Consider the following 18,468-nt stretch of genomic DNA (forward strand, 5'->3'; position numbering starts at 1 on the left):
ATATTTTTGGCCACAAACAATATATTAAAAATAAATTCAGGAGACATTTCATTTATTTATCTTAGGTATTAAAATTTAAATAGTATCTAGACTTTTGGAACAACAACAAATAATACCTTAGAGATCATGTAGCCTATCCCTCTGATTTCACAAACAGGAAGTGGAGGCCTGAAGTGTGAACAGTTTGCTCAAGGCACTGGAGGTGGCTAGTGATGGGATCACTGTGTGGCCACCACCACATCTTCTGAGTTCTGGTACAGATACTTTCCCATAGTGCAATGCTGCTCACCTCTGCCGTGACACTGGAAGGAACAACTGGCAAGGGACCATCAGTATTTCCACTTCCAAACACTATTTTTTGGGGAAAAAGTTGCTTCTTTCCTCTAATCCCAATGATTGGGAGTAAGGATTTCTTTCCTCTTGGAAAATCCCGGCTCTTTGGGCTGGGGAGAGAAAAGCTTGGTTTTATCCTGACCTGAGGGAGATAGAGCAATATGTCTGAGGAACGTTAGAGGATAGGCAAGGGAAGAGGCTGGAAGGTGAAAAGTCAGTAGCGCAGAGAAGCGGAATACAGCGCTAGGGATGTCTCAGGGACACCAGAACTGGGAGGATACTCTGCCCACCAATGAAGGAAGACATTTTCCTGTTTTATGTTGTCAATTACAAATCAATCGCTTTTATCTCTGAGCCTAAGTTTTTCACAGCCTTTCATATAAATGAAATCAAGTTTCAGATGTAGTTGCTCACAGTTTTGTGTAGAAAGAACAAGTTTGCTGTACATGAAACAAAGTGTTTTCCCAGTTCTAAGTGACACCTTCATATGAGTCACCTAGTGAGCCCCATTTCTCGTGTTCATGTGTGTCATGTGTTAGATTCTGCTACACATCCCTCCACTTTTTAAAAAAGCTGAATAAAAAAAAAAAGCCGACTGGAGCATTATACTTTTGTGAATTTGATTATACCAACAGAGATGTTCCACTTACCATCTGGGTGATGCTAAATATCTTACATTGGCTCTCAAGGACTTAGTAACTTAGTAACTTAGTACAGGGGTCCCTCCAAATAAAAAACACCCTATGGCCAAAAACGTCTGGGAAGAGGATGCGGAAAACCGCAGGCACAGGAATCTAACTGGACAATATTTTAACTATTATGGCTTTAACAATTATCTGTAGTCCTTTCTTTAACCAATTAAACCATAAAAACCCAAGAACTCCTTGTCAAATCCCACCTTATGTAGTAAGCTTTTCCCAGATCAGAAAATTGAGCAGGGAGTCCACAGTTGGCCTTCTTTATGGCATTCATGTTAGGTCTATTAAACCTGAAAAAACTGCAAAGTAAGAATACAGAGCAAAGTGAAAAAGCTCAGCCCATAAAGAGAAAGGAGCACTGGGTAGTACTTGTGAGTCTGTGAAGTAGCGTACCACCAGAGGCTATAAATTCTGAGAAGGGCAGAAGCTACCACGTGAGCCCTTTTTCACACGTTTACTACATTTTAAACACCAGCAGTAAAAGCAGAGAACACCAATATAATAGCAGGTAATCCTGACACACAGCTGACACTTGCAAGCCTACCTGACTTGCAAACCACTATTCCCTTTTGTTCTTCCAAACTAGAAGCAATTTGATGGACTTGAAGACAAATCTGCCTTAATCTGATGTTTGCTTTCTAATAAATTGAGATATGGACAGACAAAAATAAATTCGAGAAGTGTCTATATACTGCATTTCCTTTTGACACAAGGCATGTGAGCATACTAAACACTCAGGGTCTTGGAAGAGCCACCAAATTTAACACTTTCTTTCACAGTGCCATTATTAGCACTTTGTACAATCTTCCCTTAATTGTAATTTATGAAATGCTTAAGGAGGATGAGTTCCTAAGTCTCTTATAGATCTTTTATCACCAATTCTAACTTTTTTAGTTAAACAAAATCATCTAAAAGTGAAGGGGAAGAAACAAATCAGACAAAAGAAGCCAAATAAGTATAGGACAGGACCAACTTCATCCAAGCCTTGCTAGGGCAATAATGCTAATAATAGTAATAATAATACCAAGCCAAGAAAAAGATCCAGGTGTCACAACAGACTCCAAGTAATGATGTAGTAAGTTGGACTCAGACCCGAATTCTGATCCTAAACTGCCTACTTGTAAAACAGCAGACAAAGTACTTACTCCAGCTCAGTGGGAATGTCAAGGGGGTGATAATTAGGGTCAAATGAGAATACCTGAAAGCACCTGCACAGCATCTGGTCTGGCCACACTGCGGGTGGCATCTCACCCCTTCCCTTCCCAGTACTCTGTAGGACAGAAGCGCCAAGAGGCACAGGGAAAGTGAGAGAGCGGGAATCAAAGCAAGGTCACCTTGATCCTGCCTTATGTGGTAATAAGTGAATATGCTTAGATTAGAGTCCTAAAACAGAGGAGAAAATGAGGAAGAGCACAGTGGAACCAGTAGAGGCAATTCAAGGGCGTAGTCTTGTGTAAGGGTAACTGAATAAACCCACTAAAATCTTGTGTAGGGTCAGCACTGAGGGTATATGGACACAACAGGAAGGGCACCCATGTGACAGGATCTGAGATGAAGTGACATTTGCATTCTGAAAGAGTTCTCCGAGGCAGTATTAACAGCTGTCACCTCCCAGGGAGAATGCAATTGCAACTAACTGGACAACAGTTTCAGGCACACCATTCTCTGCCCACATTTATGTGCTAATTACACAGTTTCCCCACATTTGTTGCAGTGGATGTGGTGAGGACGTCTACCTGAAAGCCCACAGTTGTGGAGACAGCACAAGAGGGAAGACAGGACAGAAGTGGCTCTGTTCACACAAAGCCTTAGGGCCTGCGACACAGGAGACCCCTTCTTGGAGGCTCAGATGCTGCACCCACAATTTCCAGATGAGCATCTCACATGTCTGCTAGCAATAGTGTGATGCAGTCTTGGACCACATAAAATGTCTATTTTCTCCCTCAGGCAGAGACATTTTATCTATCCATCTCATGGATCAAAGAAATATCCTAAGTTATCCTGAAAAGCAATATGACTTTTACATATTGGTGGCTTCTGCTCAAGATGCAAGGCCCAGCATAGATGAAATAGCGGGCAAGAACTCGATGCTACTTTTACTGCCATTATTAAACAGGTAATGTTATCAGCCAACTACTATACTAAGGACCATTTGTATGGATGTGTCCTTGAGGTAGATGTCCCCACTTCATACCATTTAAAAGGCATGATTCTAGCCAACTCCTGGATGAAGGCCACAGCTGGTAGATGGTAGAGGCCAGATTGAAAGCCAGGAGTGTTTCACTTCAAAATCTTGTTTTTGTTTTTTTTTTTTATCGCTATGGTTTCAAAGTCAATTCACAGCAGGAATTTAGATATTATTAAATTCTCCATAAGAAATTATTAGTAATTTGTTTATTAATAAACAGATTAAATAAAATAGGAACTAAGGACTATTATTCCAAGTCTTGACGTTTCATAAAGACTATAAAAACAGGTTTTGGCTTTAACTAAAGCCAGCATGTGGTTCTTTGAAGCCAAGCCGTATGTGAGCTAAAAGCAGGAAAGAGCCTTGTGGATGACCTGGCCCTCACCACACCCTGGGGACAGAACTGCAAGGTAGGGGAAGCTGTGCTTGGTGAGCAGCCCACGTACCACGGGTGGGCCTCAATGCTAGGACCGCAGCACAGAGCCCTCAACTCCAGAGTCAGGGTCTGGCCAATTTAAGATTTCCGTCTGGGGTAGTTTCCCATATGCAGACTTTGCAGAGTTAATGTTCTATCCATAACTGGGGCAAATCGGTAGGAAATTACAAAGGGGAGCATATTCCCAGTGCTTTGTCATACTTGAGGAAATGAAAGGATTTAAGCATATCTGGCTTGGGTAAATATTTTCTCTATAAAAGTTAATCTACAATTACACTTAATGTGAAATATTATATAGAAAAACATCCCACGTGTTTTTGTTGCTGGAGGACACTTTCTAGTTTGTGTTTTATTAGTGGTCCCCACGTAAGTCTGAACAATTCCCTCTGGGGAAGTTTATTCCGGATGATGGCTGACTTTAGCCATGAGCATTTCCAATCAGCCAGGACACAAGTTCTCAAGTTGTCCAAAGACCTGTGCTATTTGCATTTCAGTATTGCAAATACAGCTCTTACCGTCTGGTGGATGCTGTGGCTTTGACAAGAGAGAATACAAATAATGACAATGACAAGATCGCCTCCCTGGTTGTCCATAGCACTGTGTGGTGACTAATGTTCCTGTGAAACTAAACACCACCAAAAAACAAAAAACAAAAAAAACCCCAAAAGCTCCAAACTTCTTTCTGTAATGTTCCAGTAAACAATGTTTCGCAGATTACCAAAGTTTGTTCACGGGTTGAGCTTGAATATTTTTCAAGGTTAATGATTTATCTTGAAAATTCCAGTGACCTCTACATTCTCTATCACACCACAGAGTTAGGCTGATCTACATATAAAAAGCTTTACTCTGAGATCTGGGGGGGGAAATGTGCCCCAGATTTTGTGGTTTTGTTTACCTCAGCTCTGCACAGAGGTATGTGCACACTGTGCCCCAGCAGGAGGAGGATGGGGATGATAAAGATACCAGATTACTACACTGAAAATCAACAAAGAAAAAGAAAATCAAGATAGCCACATGAAGCCATTGCACCCTCTTCTCAGGGCCATTCTCTAAGCTTTTCCCTGTAGAGCCCCCCAGCACTCCTGCCTAGTGGCTGGGATTTCCTCCAGACCCCTGAAGCTCTTGCCTTCCCATGAAAAGGACTCCTTGCAAGTGATCAATTGCCATGTGCTCCCAAGCTGAAGAACAACCTCCTAAATATGTCCACGTCTGAACCCTCAGAACCTGTAAATGTTACCTTATCCAGTGAAAAGGAATTTTGTGGATAAAGTTAGGGATTTCGAGATGAAGAGATTTTCTGGGGTTATCTGAGTGGCTCTAAATGTCATCACAAGTGTCCACAGAGGGCGATTTTACTTCAGAAGAGGAGGAGGTGACGTGATGACAGAAGCAGAGAGTGGAATGATTTATTGCGAGGGTGGAGGAAGGGGCCACAAGTCAAGGAATTTATTATTTAAAGAAATCCTTTAGAATTCAGCATCTATGGGAACCTGCAAAAGGCAAGGAAACAGATTCTCCCTTGGAGCCTCCAGGACTGTAAGAGAATAGATTCGTGTCGTTTTCAGCTACTGGGCTTGTGGCAATTGGCAGCTAGGACCCTCACCTCCCAGGCATCGCCCTGCCTACCCCTGCCCCCAGCCCCACCACGTTTCTTACATCTAGTTACAGAGACACGCTCTGCTGCTCTCATCTGCCTTCTCAAGCACAAGGGTACTTCGGCTCATGTACACAAAACATTATAGTTTATTTTATACAAATCAGAAAAATATTCTCTTTGGAAAATAATGCTCATTAAAGGATTTCTTTAACTGAAAAACACCACTGATGACTTTGAGATAAATAAGTCTACACTATTTTACCTTTAGCTTTCTAGTAAGTGTATTTCTCTCTATACCCCAAGGGGAAACATATGTTTAGCAACAGTATTTGCTTGTCAAGTTACTTATTCTTCCTACACTTCAGTTTTCTTACCAGAAAATTGGTGTTGCCATGTGAATGAAATAAACCCCACATATAAAACTCCTAGTATAAACTCCTGGCGCATAATAAGTGCTCAATATGTACTGGTACCAGTACCGCCACAGCAGGTGACATTCAGCCACAAGGTCCTCAGACTGATCTTCTGTGTTCCTTATGGAGATAGGACTTAAGTCAGAAAGAAAATCAGTCTGATTTCTTTCTAGTCTTACCACATGTGGACTCGGGCTCTTTTTCCCCTTGGGCTTATTATAATTAATTCTTTTTGCATGAGAAACAAAAATGTCATTTACAATGCAGGAACCCAAACAAGAATGAGGACCTATGGGTATTGTGGACATTAGGAGCAAAACTGGGGTAGAGTCAACAATATAGAGAAAGAAAGTAAAAGCAAGGTTGGGAGCAGTGTCCAGAAGTAAACCGAGCAAAAGTGCAACGTCCCAGTAATAAAGTCAGAAAAGCATTCAGTGAGGCAGGCTCAGAGTGTACACAGCTAGGGTTGGCTAATGCACCAAGGTGTTTGATAGTTCTGGTCAAGCAGAGGGTCACCAGGCTGGTCTACCCAGATTTGTTTTGTTTTGTTTTTTAAAGTTTTTATTTTTATTTTTATTTATTCATGAGAGACAGAGAGAGAGAGAGAGAGAGAGAGAGAGACAGAGACAGAGACAGAGACAGGCAGAGGGAGAAGCAGGTTCCATGCAGGGAGCCCGATGTGGGACTCCATCTGGGGTCTCCAGGATCACATCCCGGGCTGCAGGCAGCGCTAAACCACTGCACAACCGGGGGCTGCCCTGGTCTACCCAGATTTGTCTGGGAGTCACACTCAGGAGCCTGGCTACCTCAGGCAGACTCTCAATTATCTACCCACAGCACAAAGTGACAAGAGGGGTTCAGAAGACCTGGCTCACTTTTTCCACCCTCCACCCTCACACCCATGTGAGAGAAAGTTTGCTGGTATCCTTCCTGCTGGTCTTTGGTCCTTCAGGTCTAGGAAGGTCCACCTTGGAGGGCCAGCATCAGCACAGATTGAACACTGGCCTGTAAAGGACCTAAGATCCCACCCTGGTCAACTGTCATTGCTTCTAACCCTGGTGTGCAAGATCAGCATGTAGCTCTATACTCAGAGTTTACTGCAGACATCTAAGTCCATCCTCCTTGGCAACAGGTGGGGGGGATCCCTGTGGTCTGATGTACCAGACATGACTGTGGAAGACAAGTAAAGCATAAAATATTTAAGAAAAATTGTGGGTTTAAGGGAAAGTTTTTTAGTTCCAGGCTAGTTTTGTTCCTGTGTTTTTTCCTATTGGTAGAGGAGGATTGTTTCTCCAGGTGAGCAATGGTCCTCAAAGGTGATGTAACAGAAAAGCCAGCACACTGCAAGGCCTCTATACGGTACTGGCATGCTTGCTGCCCAGCCAGATGGATGGGGGTTGGGGGAGGGCAGGGAAACACCTATATTGGGTGACATCTAATATCCAGGTGCTAGCACAAAGGTTGCTGAATAATTAGTACTTCAATCACTTGTTCATTCTGAGAACACCTGTTTATTTAAGACACCTGGAAACCAGGATGGTCAATCATTTCCTGGGCTTGGTATAGGATGAAATTCATCTGAACCTTACATCCACTCTCCTTATGTTGGTTACCTGACCATCCTGACCCTTTGCACACTCGCCCTCCAGTTACCATCCTAGGACATCAACAGATACGGGTCTGCTTTTCTTCATTTTTTCCACTCCTAACATAAGGTATTCCTACCAAAAGGGAGATCAATAGACATTTGTTTCTCTTCCCTACCCCCCAGGAAACGACCTGTGGACAAGGCAGCAGTCTGTATATGCTGGTGAGTTTTCTCACCAAAGTCACCAGAAAATGTGAATTTTCTAAATGGAGAAAAAACAGTGAGACCACTGTGTATTTCTGAAAGTGGTTAGTACATAACCTGTGCTCAGCTCATAAGGCAGTGACAATTTGCCATTGAGATAAAGCTTAGACAGTTTTTGTAACTTACATTGCTCTGAGCTCTACCTCTTTGCCCATCAGACCCTTCTTCACAATTCCACGGTTGGAAATGGGGGTGCTGTTCAAGTGCTCTGTTTAGATGCTCTTCACCTATTTGCTTTCTGATTCACCTTGTTTGTCCTCACGTTTCTATAGCAACAGTTGTAAATCTATCCCAGACTAGATCTTCCTCTCAAATAGAGGTGTTTTTTTCCCAATTACCTTCTGAAAATGCCTGAACAGTGTCCCGAAGCTCTCTCAACTGCAACGTGATTGTATTAGTTTTTTACTGTTGTATAACAAATCCTTCCTACCCTGGAGGTCGGAAGTCCAGGCCCAGGATAACTGGATTCTCTTTGCAGCATTTCCTAGACTAAAATCAAGGGATAGGCCAGGCTGGGTTCTCCTCTGGAGCTCAGGATCTCTTCTAAGCTCATATGTCTGTGGCAAACTCAGTTCCTTGAAGTTGTGGGAATGGGTCCACATCTCCCCACTGGCTGCATGTGGGGACACTCCCAGCTCTGATGGTTACCTATATTCCTTGCTCTGTGGTTCCCCTCCAGCTACAAAGAAGCAACTGCCCATCAAATCCTCATCACATTTTAAATTTCTTCAACTGCCCCATCTCTGACCTTTCGAACCAGATTTAAAATGCTCATGTGATAGGTCAGGCCCACTTAGATAATCTCTCTTTCTTAAAGTTGACTGTGCCATAAAGGATAACCTAATCATGGAAGTAAAACCATTATATTCTCAGTCCTGGGGATTATGTAGGGAGTATCCATCAGAGGGGCAGAGAATCCTAGGATCATCCTGGAATGCTGCCTAGTACTATGGCCACATGCAAACTCATTTCTCCCATTATTCATGAATCCCAAACAACAATCAATCACTAGAGTCTCTGTAGTAATGGACAAAATTCTCCAGCTTCACAGAAACCTCCGACTGGAATTAGAAACAAAAAACTAACAAAATCCAGCTAGGATGTTTAAAAAGAATACAGAAAAGCCAAAAGTAAAAAGACACGAAAAGATGTGCTAGGAGGATGCTAACTAAAAGAAAAGTCATCATAGGCAAGTTAATTCAGATATGAGACTAAGGCAAAAAAGGATGGCTAATAATAAAGTCCCCTTATGAACAAGTGAGAAAATATAAAATTGAAACCAGGAGATAAGCCGTTTCACACTTGCAAGGTTGGTAAGATTAAAATACTTAAAAAATACAGGTCTTGGCCAAGATGTGGATTAGGGAAAACTTTTATAAATTGTTGGCAGTCCACTTAAGAATATAATTTTGCATTATTAGTAAAGTTGAAAATGCACATTCCCCACTACCAAGCAATTCTACTCCCAAGTATTATACCCTAGAAAAATATTCGCACATATGCACAAGTAGACATTTACTATTTTCTCAGCCATGTTGTGTGTAATAATAAAAATCTGGCAACAAGCCAAATACCTACTGACAAGAGAATAATAAAGTAAGTTGTGGTAACATTCACACCATGGAACTTCATGTAGCAGAGAGAATGAACACACTAAGGCCACATGAATTAACATGGATTAAAACTAAACCACCTTGAACAAACTAAATGAGACTGCAGTGCAATTCCATTTCCTCTATATCCAAATACATGTAAGGAAAACAATATGAATCATAGATGGGTAGAAACTACGAAAGAAAGCAAGTGAAAGACCAAAAAAATTGATGAGAATAGTCACCTCTGTGGGATAAAAGGGGTGATGTGATCCTAGGTACAAAGCAGTCTTCGACAGCATTGGTAAGGCCTGGCTTCTTAACCAGGGAGTGACAAATAGTGGCCTTTATTGTGGCTGTTCTATGTGATATGCATTTTTGGTATGTACACACAAAAGCCCAAATAGATAACAAACGCCAAGCAAAAAATTGGTGCCAAGTGAGTGTTGGTAATAATAAACACTGAAGGAACATGGAAGAAATCCATTCCATCTGGCAGAGGCAGAAAGGGTCTCATGGAACAGAAGAATTGCAGGAACAAAGGTCCAGAAGTATGAACATACTCAGCACAAGCAGGTTATAATAAATATACCAGTCTCATTAGTTAGACAGTCTCTACTCTGCCTAAAAGAAGACTGGAATGCAAGGCCGAGGTCAACAGCAGTGTGTTTGTAACCCCAAAGAAGTATACACAGCACCCTGCAGGAAATGGGGATGCCCCTGAGCATCCTGCTCTGGGAAGCTCTTGGGACCACACAGTATGTCAGTAAGGCTCTGAGAGGGCGATCTTGATGCAGTGCTGGGAAGCCATGCGGACTCCCATGACTGTGGAAGAGGAAGGGGAAGGCACATAGAGGCGGAGGGAGCGCTGTGGGCGTTCAGAGCCCACAGCCCCCATGGGGCCATACCACTCACACTCGCCAGGATGGCTGCAGTGACCATGTCCCATAATAACAGGTGTGGGGGAGGACGTGGAGTAAGTGGGACCCTTGCCCACTGCTGGCAGGGGTGTCAAACGGTGTGGCCACTGTGGAAAGCATTCTGATGGGTACTCAAAGAGGGAAGCATACAGTGATTCCACATTCTAGAGAAGTGACAACATATGCCCACATAAGAGCCTGAACATGGGTGTTTACAGCAGCATTATTTGTCATAGCAAAAAGGTGGAAATAGTTCAAATATCCATCAACCAATGAATAAACAAACAGGGTTGTCTCCATACAATGGAATATGACTTCACCATACCTAGTGACAGTGACATGGATAAACCTGGAAAACATTTTAGGTGAGAGAAGCTAGTCACAAAAGATTGTTTCATGATTTCATCTACATGAAACGTCTGGAATAGACAAATCTAGAGAGACAGAGAGTAGATTCCGGGCTGCTTAGGCTAACGGCTGGGATTTTAGGTATACAGGATCTCTTTTTGAGGGTATGGAAATGTTTGCCAATTGGCTGTGATGGTAGTTGTTCATATCTGTGAATACACAAAAATCCACTGAACAGTACACCTAAAAAGGCAGAATTGTTTGGTACAGAAGACACAGCTGAGCTTCTGCTCTCCAGCCCTGGGACACGCTGTTCCATACTTGCCTCCACGGGGTTAGGACAAGGACTTAGTAAGAGAATGTACATACACTTCTTAGAGGAGGCTATAGCACATTTACTGAAGACTGAATGGATAGGAAAAGTTAGATCTAAAAGAAAAAAAAAAAAAACAAGAATCAAGAACTGCTAATGGAATAAGAAAAAGGAGTAACACAAAACACTGAGGACTCATATGATGGGGGGTGGGCAGGTAAAATGAGACTGTCGTCAGCAACATCTTAAAATTACAACAGCTAAAATCAGTGAGGTAGTAAATGTTCTTGGAATGCTTTCCTGGGAATCATTCATCTGTCCATCCCTGTACCTACATAATCTATCAGTTTTTCCCATTTAAGAGGCAATGTTCACTTCACTCTCAGAGCTGATAGGCCAGTGGCTCTCACTGACTGTCCACATAAATCCAGGCAGGCTGGGGCCCCCTAAAGAAACTCATTCCCTGGGTTTGAGAAAGTCAATCATGCCAAAAAACAGTTAATCTGATTTTCCCTCTCCTTCGTGAATGGACTAATTAAAATGTTTTTGGCAATCTCTGAAGGAGAACGAGCAGCTGCCCAACAGGCACAGGGGTGTGATGCTGTGGAACTGCTTTATTTTGCAAGAAATGAAATGGGAAGACATTCAAAATTAAAGCCTAGAGCCAAATCATGAAGCTTTTCCCTGGCACTGAATCGGATTCATGAAATCTAAGTGCTTAGCTGAGGAAGTCCATGTGGAAAAGCATTCACAGAAATTGACCTATGAGCTTCACACACAAGTTCAAATTCAAAAAGGCAGAACAAGGCAAAAGTCTTTTGAAACCCTGCAATCCACAGAACATGTCACTGGGTATCCACTGCATGCAGGTACGTTTTGTATGAATGATGGCCCATTCTCTTTGAGTCCCTCTGCCATTTTGCACCAACTTTGTCCATCTGCCCATTCATTCATTCTGACCGATGCCAAAAGCCAGTTACAACAGAAGAATCCCAAATTTCGTTTGTTACTATATAAAATGGTACATATTTGTAAGCCTTTACTCTTAAACAACTTTTAAAAATAGCTTAAAGCTATTTGCTGATGTTTTAATGTTTCATTGTTAATTTTTGGCTTAATAAAAACAAACTGCTCAACTCCATCTTCGTGGTAGCTGCTGCGGTGTCCGTGGTTGTCGCCGACATGCAGCTCTTTGTCTGCGCCCAGGAGCTACACACCCTCGAGGTGATCGGCCAGGAGACAGTCGCCCAGATCAAGGCAAGGCTCATGTAGCCTCGCTGGAGGGCATCACCCTGGAAGATCAAGTCCTGCTCCTGGCAGGCTCACCTCTAGAGGATGAGGCTACCCTAGTCAGTGCGGAGTGGAGGCTCTGACCACCCTGGAGGTAGCTGGCCACATGCTTGGAGGTGAAGTCCATGGTTCCCTGGCCCGTGCTGGGAAAGTAAGAGGGCAGACTCCCAAGGTGGCCAAACAGGAGAAAAAGAAGAAGACAGGCCGAGCCAAGCAACAAATGCAGTACAACCGACGCTTTGTCAACGTTGTGCCCACCTTTGGCAAGAAGAAGGGCCCCAATGCCAACTCTTAGGTCTGTTGTAATCCTGGCTCTCCCCAATAAAGCCACTTGGTTCAGTAAAAAAAACAAACAAAAAAACAAAACAAAAAAACAACCTAGTTTTCTTTTCCTGATTCATATTCTGTCTCAGGAGGCTGAGTCTATGTATTAGTGTTTTTGGCAGATGTTTCCTAGATGGCTGCTAGACTTTTAGCAGCATCTCTCTCTCTCTCTGTCTCTCTCTTTTTTAGTACATATTGATTTTCATAGCTCATTGCGCAAAAAAAAAAAAAAAAATCTATATTCCTCCAGACACAACAGATTGGCATAAAGATAACAACAAAAAGGCTCTCAGTTTTGTATACCAGCTGGCAACCACAACCACGAAAGTGATAAACAGATAAGAACCAAAAGATTAATCAAAACCACAATGAGATACCACCTCACACCGGTGAGAATGGGGCAAATTAACAAGGCAGGAAACAACAAATGTTGGAGAGGATGCGGAGAAAAGGGAACCCTCTTACACTGTTGGTGGGAATGTGAACTGGTGCAGCCACTCTGGAAAACTGTGTGGAGGTTCCTCAAACAGTTAAAAATAGACCTGCCCTACGACCCAGCAATTGCACTATTGGGGATTTACCCCAAAGATACAGATGCAGTGAAACGCCGGGACACCTGCACCCCGATGTTTATAGCAGCAATGGCCACGATAGCCAAACTGTGGAAGGAGCCTCGGTGTCCAACGAAAGATGAATGGATAAAGAAGATGTGGTTTATGTATACAATGGAATATTACTCAGCTATTAGAAATGACAAATACCCACCATTTGCTTCAACGTGGATGGAACTGGAGGGTATTATGCTGAGTGAAGTCAGTCAGTCGGAGAAGGACAAACATTATATGTTCTCATTCATTTGGGGAATATAAATAATAGTGAAAGGGAATATAAGGGAAGGGAGAAGAAATGTGTGGGAAATATCAGAAAGGGAGACAGAACGTAAAACTGCTAACTCCGGGAAACGAACTAGGGGTGGTAGAAGGGGAGGAGGGCGGGGAGTGGGAGTGAATGGGTGACGGGTACTGGGGGTTATTCTGTATGTTAGTAAATTGAACACCAATAAAAAATTAAAAAAAAAAAAAGAACCAAAAGATTAAGAAAAATATGGCAATAAAAAGGAAACAAAAGTCAACAAATAGTAAATGAAAGACTTTTATATTTCTAGTCATTTGTATTTTTTCTGCTCCTAGTCTCAGAGATTTAAAATGTTCCTTAAAACATTTTATAATTAGAGAATGGCTCCAACTTAAGGAATTATACAAATGTCAGTTTTAAAATAGTTGTTGTACTTCATTAATATGACAAAAGAGTGATCTCAATCCAACTTTCCTATGTCATTACCTGCTCTAAAAAAAGTACACCACTACACAAATTAAAATCTGATGACCTAACCAGTTCCAACATCGAGGGAGTAAAGTGCCAGGATGAATGTGACATAATTTATGAACAGGCAGCATGCACCACACCCCAGAGTCCTCCTGTCACCTCTCCCACCTAACCCCAGGTATTACTGATAATATCGCGTCTTTTTTTCATTAGCCTAGACTTTTAAGCACTGTAATAAAAAGCATACATCATGTAGTAAGAGAAAGAAATTAAAATGCCAAAGATAAGCAAGGTTAAGCTCATTTCTTAAATTCAACTTGTATGCATGAGGCACTCACCGCACCATAAGGACCTGTCCATCGAGCACACCCTATAAGACTAGAATCGAGGGCAGCCCCGGTGGCTCAGCGGTTTAGTGCCACCTTCAGCTCGGGGTGTGGTCCTGGAGACCCGGGATTGAGTCCCACATCGGGCTTCTGGCATGGAGCCTGCTTCTCCTTCTGCCTGTGTCTCTGCCTCTCTCCCTCTCTGTGTCTCTCATGAATAAATAAATAAAATATTTAAAAAAAAAAAGACTAGGATCGATTACACAAAGTGTGTTCAGAAGAGGGTTTCTCTCTCAAAAAGGAAGCATATCCACCAATAGATAGTCACTTGTTATATAGAGTCAGTGAGATTATGGGAAATTTAAGTGCTTTGATCAGTTTTCCCTTGGAATTTTCTTTGTTAACTATTTAATTAGAACTATTATATACTTTTTCTTTCAATATTCAGATACTTTTTGAAAAAAGCTTGACAAAGTAAAAGCATTATGACAGTAGTAAAAGGCACTGTTATTTATTAAATTTCACAGTTTTGTGATCAAGGGCAAGTCTACAGTGGCAGTGGTGGTACCTACTTTCAGAGGAATTTTTTGAGCACTGCATGGCACAATGCCTGGAAAGTGCTCAACAGAGAGACCACACTCAGCATTAAGTAGCTATCATCACCATGAAAATACTGAATCCCTGATCCCATTCTTGACAATTCCCTGTTCTTCACTCTTATCTTTCATAATTGATTACAAAGTCCTCTCCATATTATATCTAGACCTTCCTCAAATCTGTTTCTTTTCACCTCCTTAATCTAATATACATGAATGAATGAAAGAGTGGTCATTCTTTCAATCTGTCAGTTTGGCAATGCTGCCAGCAGTTGGATACACACATTAAGTAAAACTCAGAGGGGAAAGTAGCACACAGGGCGCAACGACACTAAAGACATCTTTCTTTCCATAGTCACCCAACTCATGTGACTTGGCATGTTCAACCAAAGTATAGAGACATATCTGAAATTAAAAGGAAAAAAAACTCGAAAAGTTTACATTTTACCAATTCAATAGCCACATCATTTCTGTGTACAACATCCCTGCTTCTTCTTTCACAATTTAGAATCATCTCATTTCCTTTGGTCTTTTTCCTGTTAGATTTGCACCCTTGTCCTCAGTACCAGCACGAGGTTGGGCTACCTCTGACCATATTGTTTATCACCACAGTTCCAGTACCTGTTTAACACAGGATAAAAGCTAAACAAGTATTTGTCCAATTGACCTCCCTTTCTCTACTCTTACCATCTTTTAAGCCACATTGCTGCCATTTTGAGTACACTTCTAAAAATAGAAATCTGGCCCAGACCATTCAGTAGGGAATAGTCTGTTCAACATGTGGTACTGGAACAACTGGATAGCTACATGAGAAAGAAAGAAACTGGACCTTACCTCACACCATATACAAAAATTAACTCAAATGGATCAAAGACTTAAATGTAATAGCTAAACTGTAACTCTTATTAGACAACATAGGTGTAAATATTCACGATCCTGGATCAGGCCATAGCTTCTCAGACATGATCAAAAGCATAAGGGACAAAAGATAAAGTGGAAAAATGGGGTTTTATCAAATTTATAAACTTTTATTTTGTGAACAATGCCATCAAGAAAGTGAACAGACAATCTACAGAGTGGTAGAAAATATCTGCAAATCATGTATCTCATAAAATACTTGTATCCAAACTATATCAAGAACACTTACAACTCAATAATAAAAAGACAACCCAATTTAAAAATGAGCAAAGGATTTAAGTAGATATTTCTCAAGGAAGACATAAAAATGGTCAGTAAGCACATAAAACGATGTTCAACATCACTAATCATTTCGGAAATGCAAAGAAAAACCACAATGAGATGCCACTTCACAACTGCTGGGATGGCTATAATAAAAACGACTGATAGGTTTGGGCAAAAATGTGGTGAAATTAAAGCCTCAGACATTGTTAGTGGGAATATAAAATGATATAGTTACTTTAGAAAACAATCTGGCAGTTCCTTTATTTTTAGAAAACAGATTTACCAAATGACCCAGTAATTCCACTCTTAGGTACGTACTCCTAACTACTGGAAATATACATTCATACAAACATCAATGTCCATATAAGCATTATTCATAACAGTCAAAATGTGTCAATAACCCAAATGTCCACCAGCTAATGAATGGATAAACAACATGTGATCTATCCATCCTAAGAAGTAAAATGACACAGTATGGATGACTCTTGAAAACATTATGCTTAGTGATAGAAACCAGCCACAAAAGACCACATATTATATAATTCCATTTATATGGAACATCCAGAATAGGTAAATATATAGAGACAGAAAGTGGACCAGCAGTTGCCTAAGGCTGAGGGTGGAGGGGAACTGAGATTGACTAACAGGTGATGAAAATTTGGGGGGTGATGAGAATATTCTAAAATGGATTCTGGTGATAGCTGCACAACTCTGAATATTCCAAGAAGGACTGAATTGTACACTTCAAATGTGTGAATTGTACCACATGTGAATTATTTCTCAGTAGAACATTATTAAAAAGTACCTATTGGGGCACCTGGTTGGCTTAGTTGGTTAAGCGTCCAATTCCTGATTTCAGCTTAGGTCATGATCTCGGTGTGAGATCAAGCCCCATTTCAGGCTCCACGCTGGGCTCGGAACCTGCTTAAGATTCTCTCTCTCCCTCTCCCTCTGCCTCTTTCTCACTCTCTCTCTCTAAAAAAAATATATGCATCTGATCACATCATTCTTTGGTTAAAATTTTTTAAGGCTGTACACTGTGCTGAGGATCAAATCCCACTGTGATTGACAGATCCATGTGACTGTGCCCCAGCCTGCTTCTCCAGCCTCATCTTGCCTCACTCTCCTCAACACAGTGCAGGCACCTAGCAGCTGCTTCATAAACTTTAGCTTAATGAACCAATTTTATGGTAGCATTCAGTGGTACCAGCTGTCATTGAAGTTAACTTTACCCTTAGGAAGGGATGTGTACATGAGGAAGGGAAAAATAATAATGTAACTTCAAAGAAGCATTTATTCATGTCCAGTCAATGCTTTTTTTTCCTATTTCTAGTGCCCAAGTGGAGATCCCATAAGCATGCTGAACTCAGAACCACATGCTAATTCAGATATAAAAGGCTATGTTTTCTCCAAGAGCTTTTATATTCTCTTACACTGATGTCTATTTTCTATATGCAGGTAGGTGAACCAGCTAAGCAGGTGCCCTGAATTGGAAAATTAATGGAAGGAGAAAAGAGTTGACTGTGATACCATAAATATTTTCTTTTCATTGTTACATCATCAATGTTCTCAGCATTAACTTCAGCAATTGTCACAAAAAGGGAGTCAGCTGCCTCCCAGAAAATAAAGGTTTAGGGAGGCTATCACACCATTCAATCATTTACAAATATTTATTGAGTACTCACTTATGTGCTGGGCATCATTTTAGGCACTGTTGATGGAGCAGGGGGAAAAAGACAAAATAAAATCCCTGCTTTAATGGAACTTACATTCTGTTGGGGGGGAGAGAGAGTATTGATAATTAAAAGTAGAGTAAGTCAGGTAGCGATAAATGCTATCTAGCAAAATAAAGCTAAGTTTTGAAAAAGGAAGGGGCACTAATCCAACCAGGAATTCAAGGACACTCTTACTGAAAAGCTAGTATTTGACTAGACACCTCAATCAGGGAGTGTGTTTGCCATGTGGCATCTGGGGTAAGGGCTTTACAGACAAAGAGAATGATCCCGTATTGGTCCTGAGCTGGTGGCCTGTCTAGATTGCAGAGGTAGAGAGAGAGTCTAATGTGGCTGGGGCATGGGAAGCAAGGGGGAAGCAATATCCTGTTAAGGCCTTTTAATTTTATTCTCAGAGAGATGAGGAGCCTCTAGAAGAGTTTTTGTTTTGTTTAGCAGAAGCATATAGCTTTTTTCTTTTTAGCCAAACTTTGGACCAATCAAAGCTGATCATTAAGGGTAGCCACAGAACCGACATGGGCCTACAGCATTAGAGAAGCTGGTGTAGTTAAGAATTCTATCTACCAGAGATCAAAAGCTTCTATATGCTGAAATACTAGAGACTAAGTAGTAAATTCAGAATTATATAATCCACATAGTTTTTATGGTTGGCCCTTCCTTCTCCAGACCATGAGTACCATAGAGACAGGGGCTATGCTGATCTTGGTCCCCACAGGATAATTATCTCCCCGGGACAAACCAGGAGCCCATAGAAGTATCTGGGAGGAAACATTTTTGTAACACATACCTTTAATTCATTTAGCATATATGCAGATCTCATTTTGATTTTCATTTCAAGAAGCACAGTGTGACCTACATTTGAAATAATCCTTAGGAGACTTTTCCATTTGCTGGAATAGCAGCAGAGAATGTACTAAGGTCTAAACAGGAAAATTAACAAATCGCTAACAGCTACTGGGTTCAAGTTGGGCTTTTCTAGAATTGGGACTGAGAATCTCTGT

General features: G+C 41.4%; 1 protein-coding gene and 1 pseudogene across 16 annotated transcripts in view; one reads left to right on the top strand and one right to left on the bottom strand.

Annotated features, from left to right (window-relative positions):
• LOC140615803 (phospholipid-transporting ATPase IB) overlaps positions 1-18,468 on the bottom strand; it is a 570,784-nt gene that overhangs the window by 259,801 nt on the left and 292,515 nt on the right. The window lies entirely within an intron of this gene.
• Positions 11,873-12,327, top strand: LOC140616426 (ubiquitin-like FUBI-ribosomal protein eS30 fusion protein; annotated as a pseudogene).

Source organism: Canis lupus, chromosome 24, assembly GCF_048164855.1.
Source record: "Canis lupus baileyi chromosome 24, mCanLup2.hap1, whole genome shotgun sequence".
Lineage (NCBI taxonomy): Eukaryota > Metazoa > Chordata > Mammalia > Carnivora > Canidae > Canis > Canis lupus.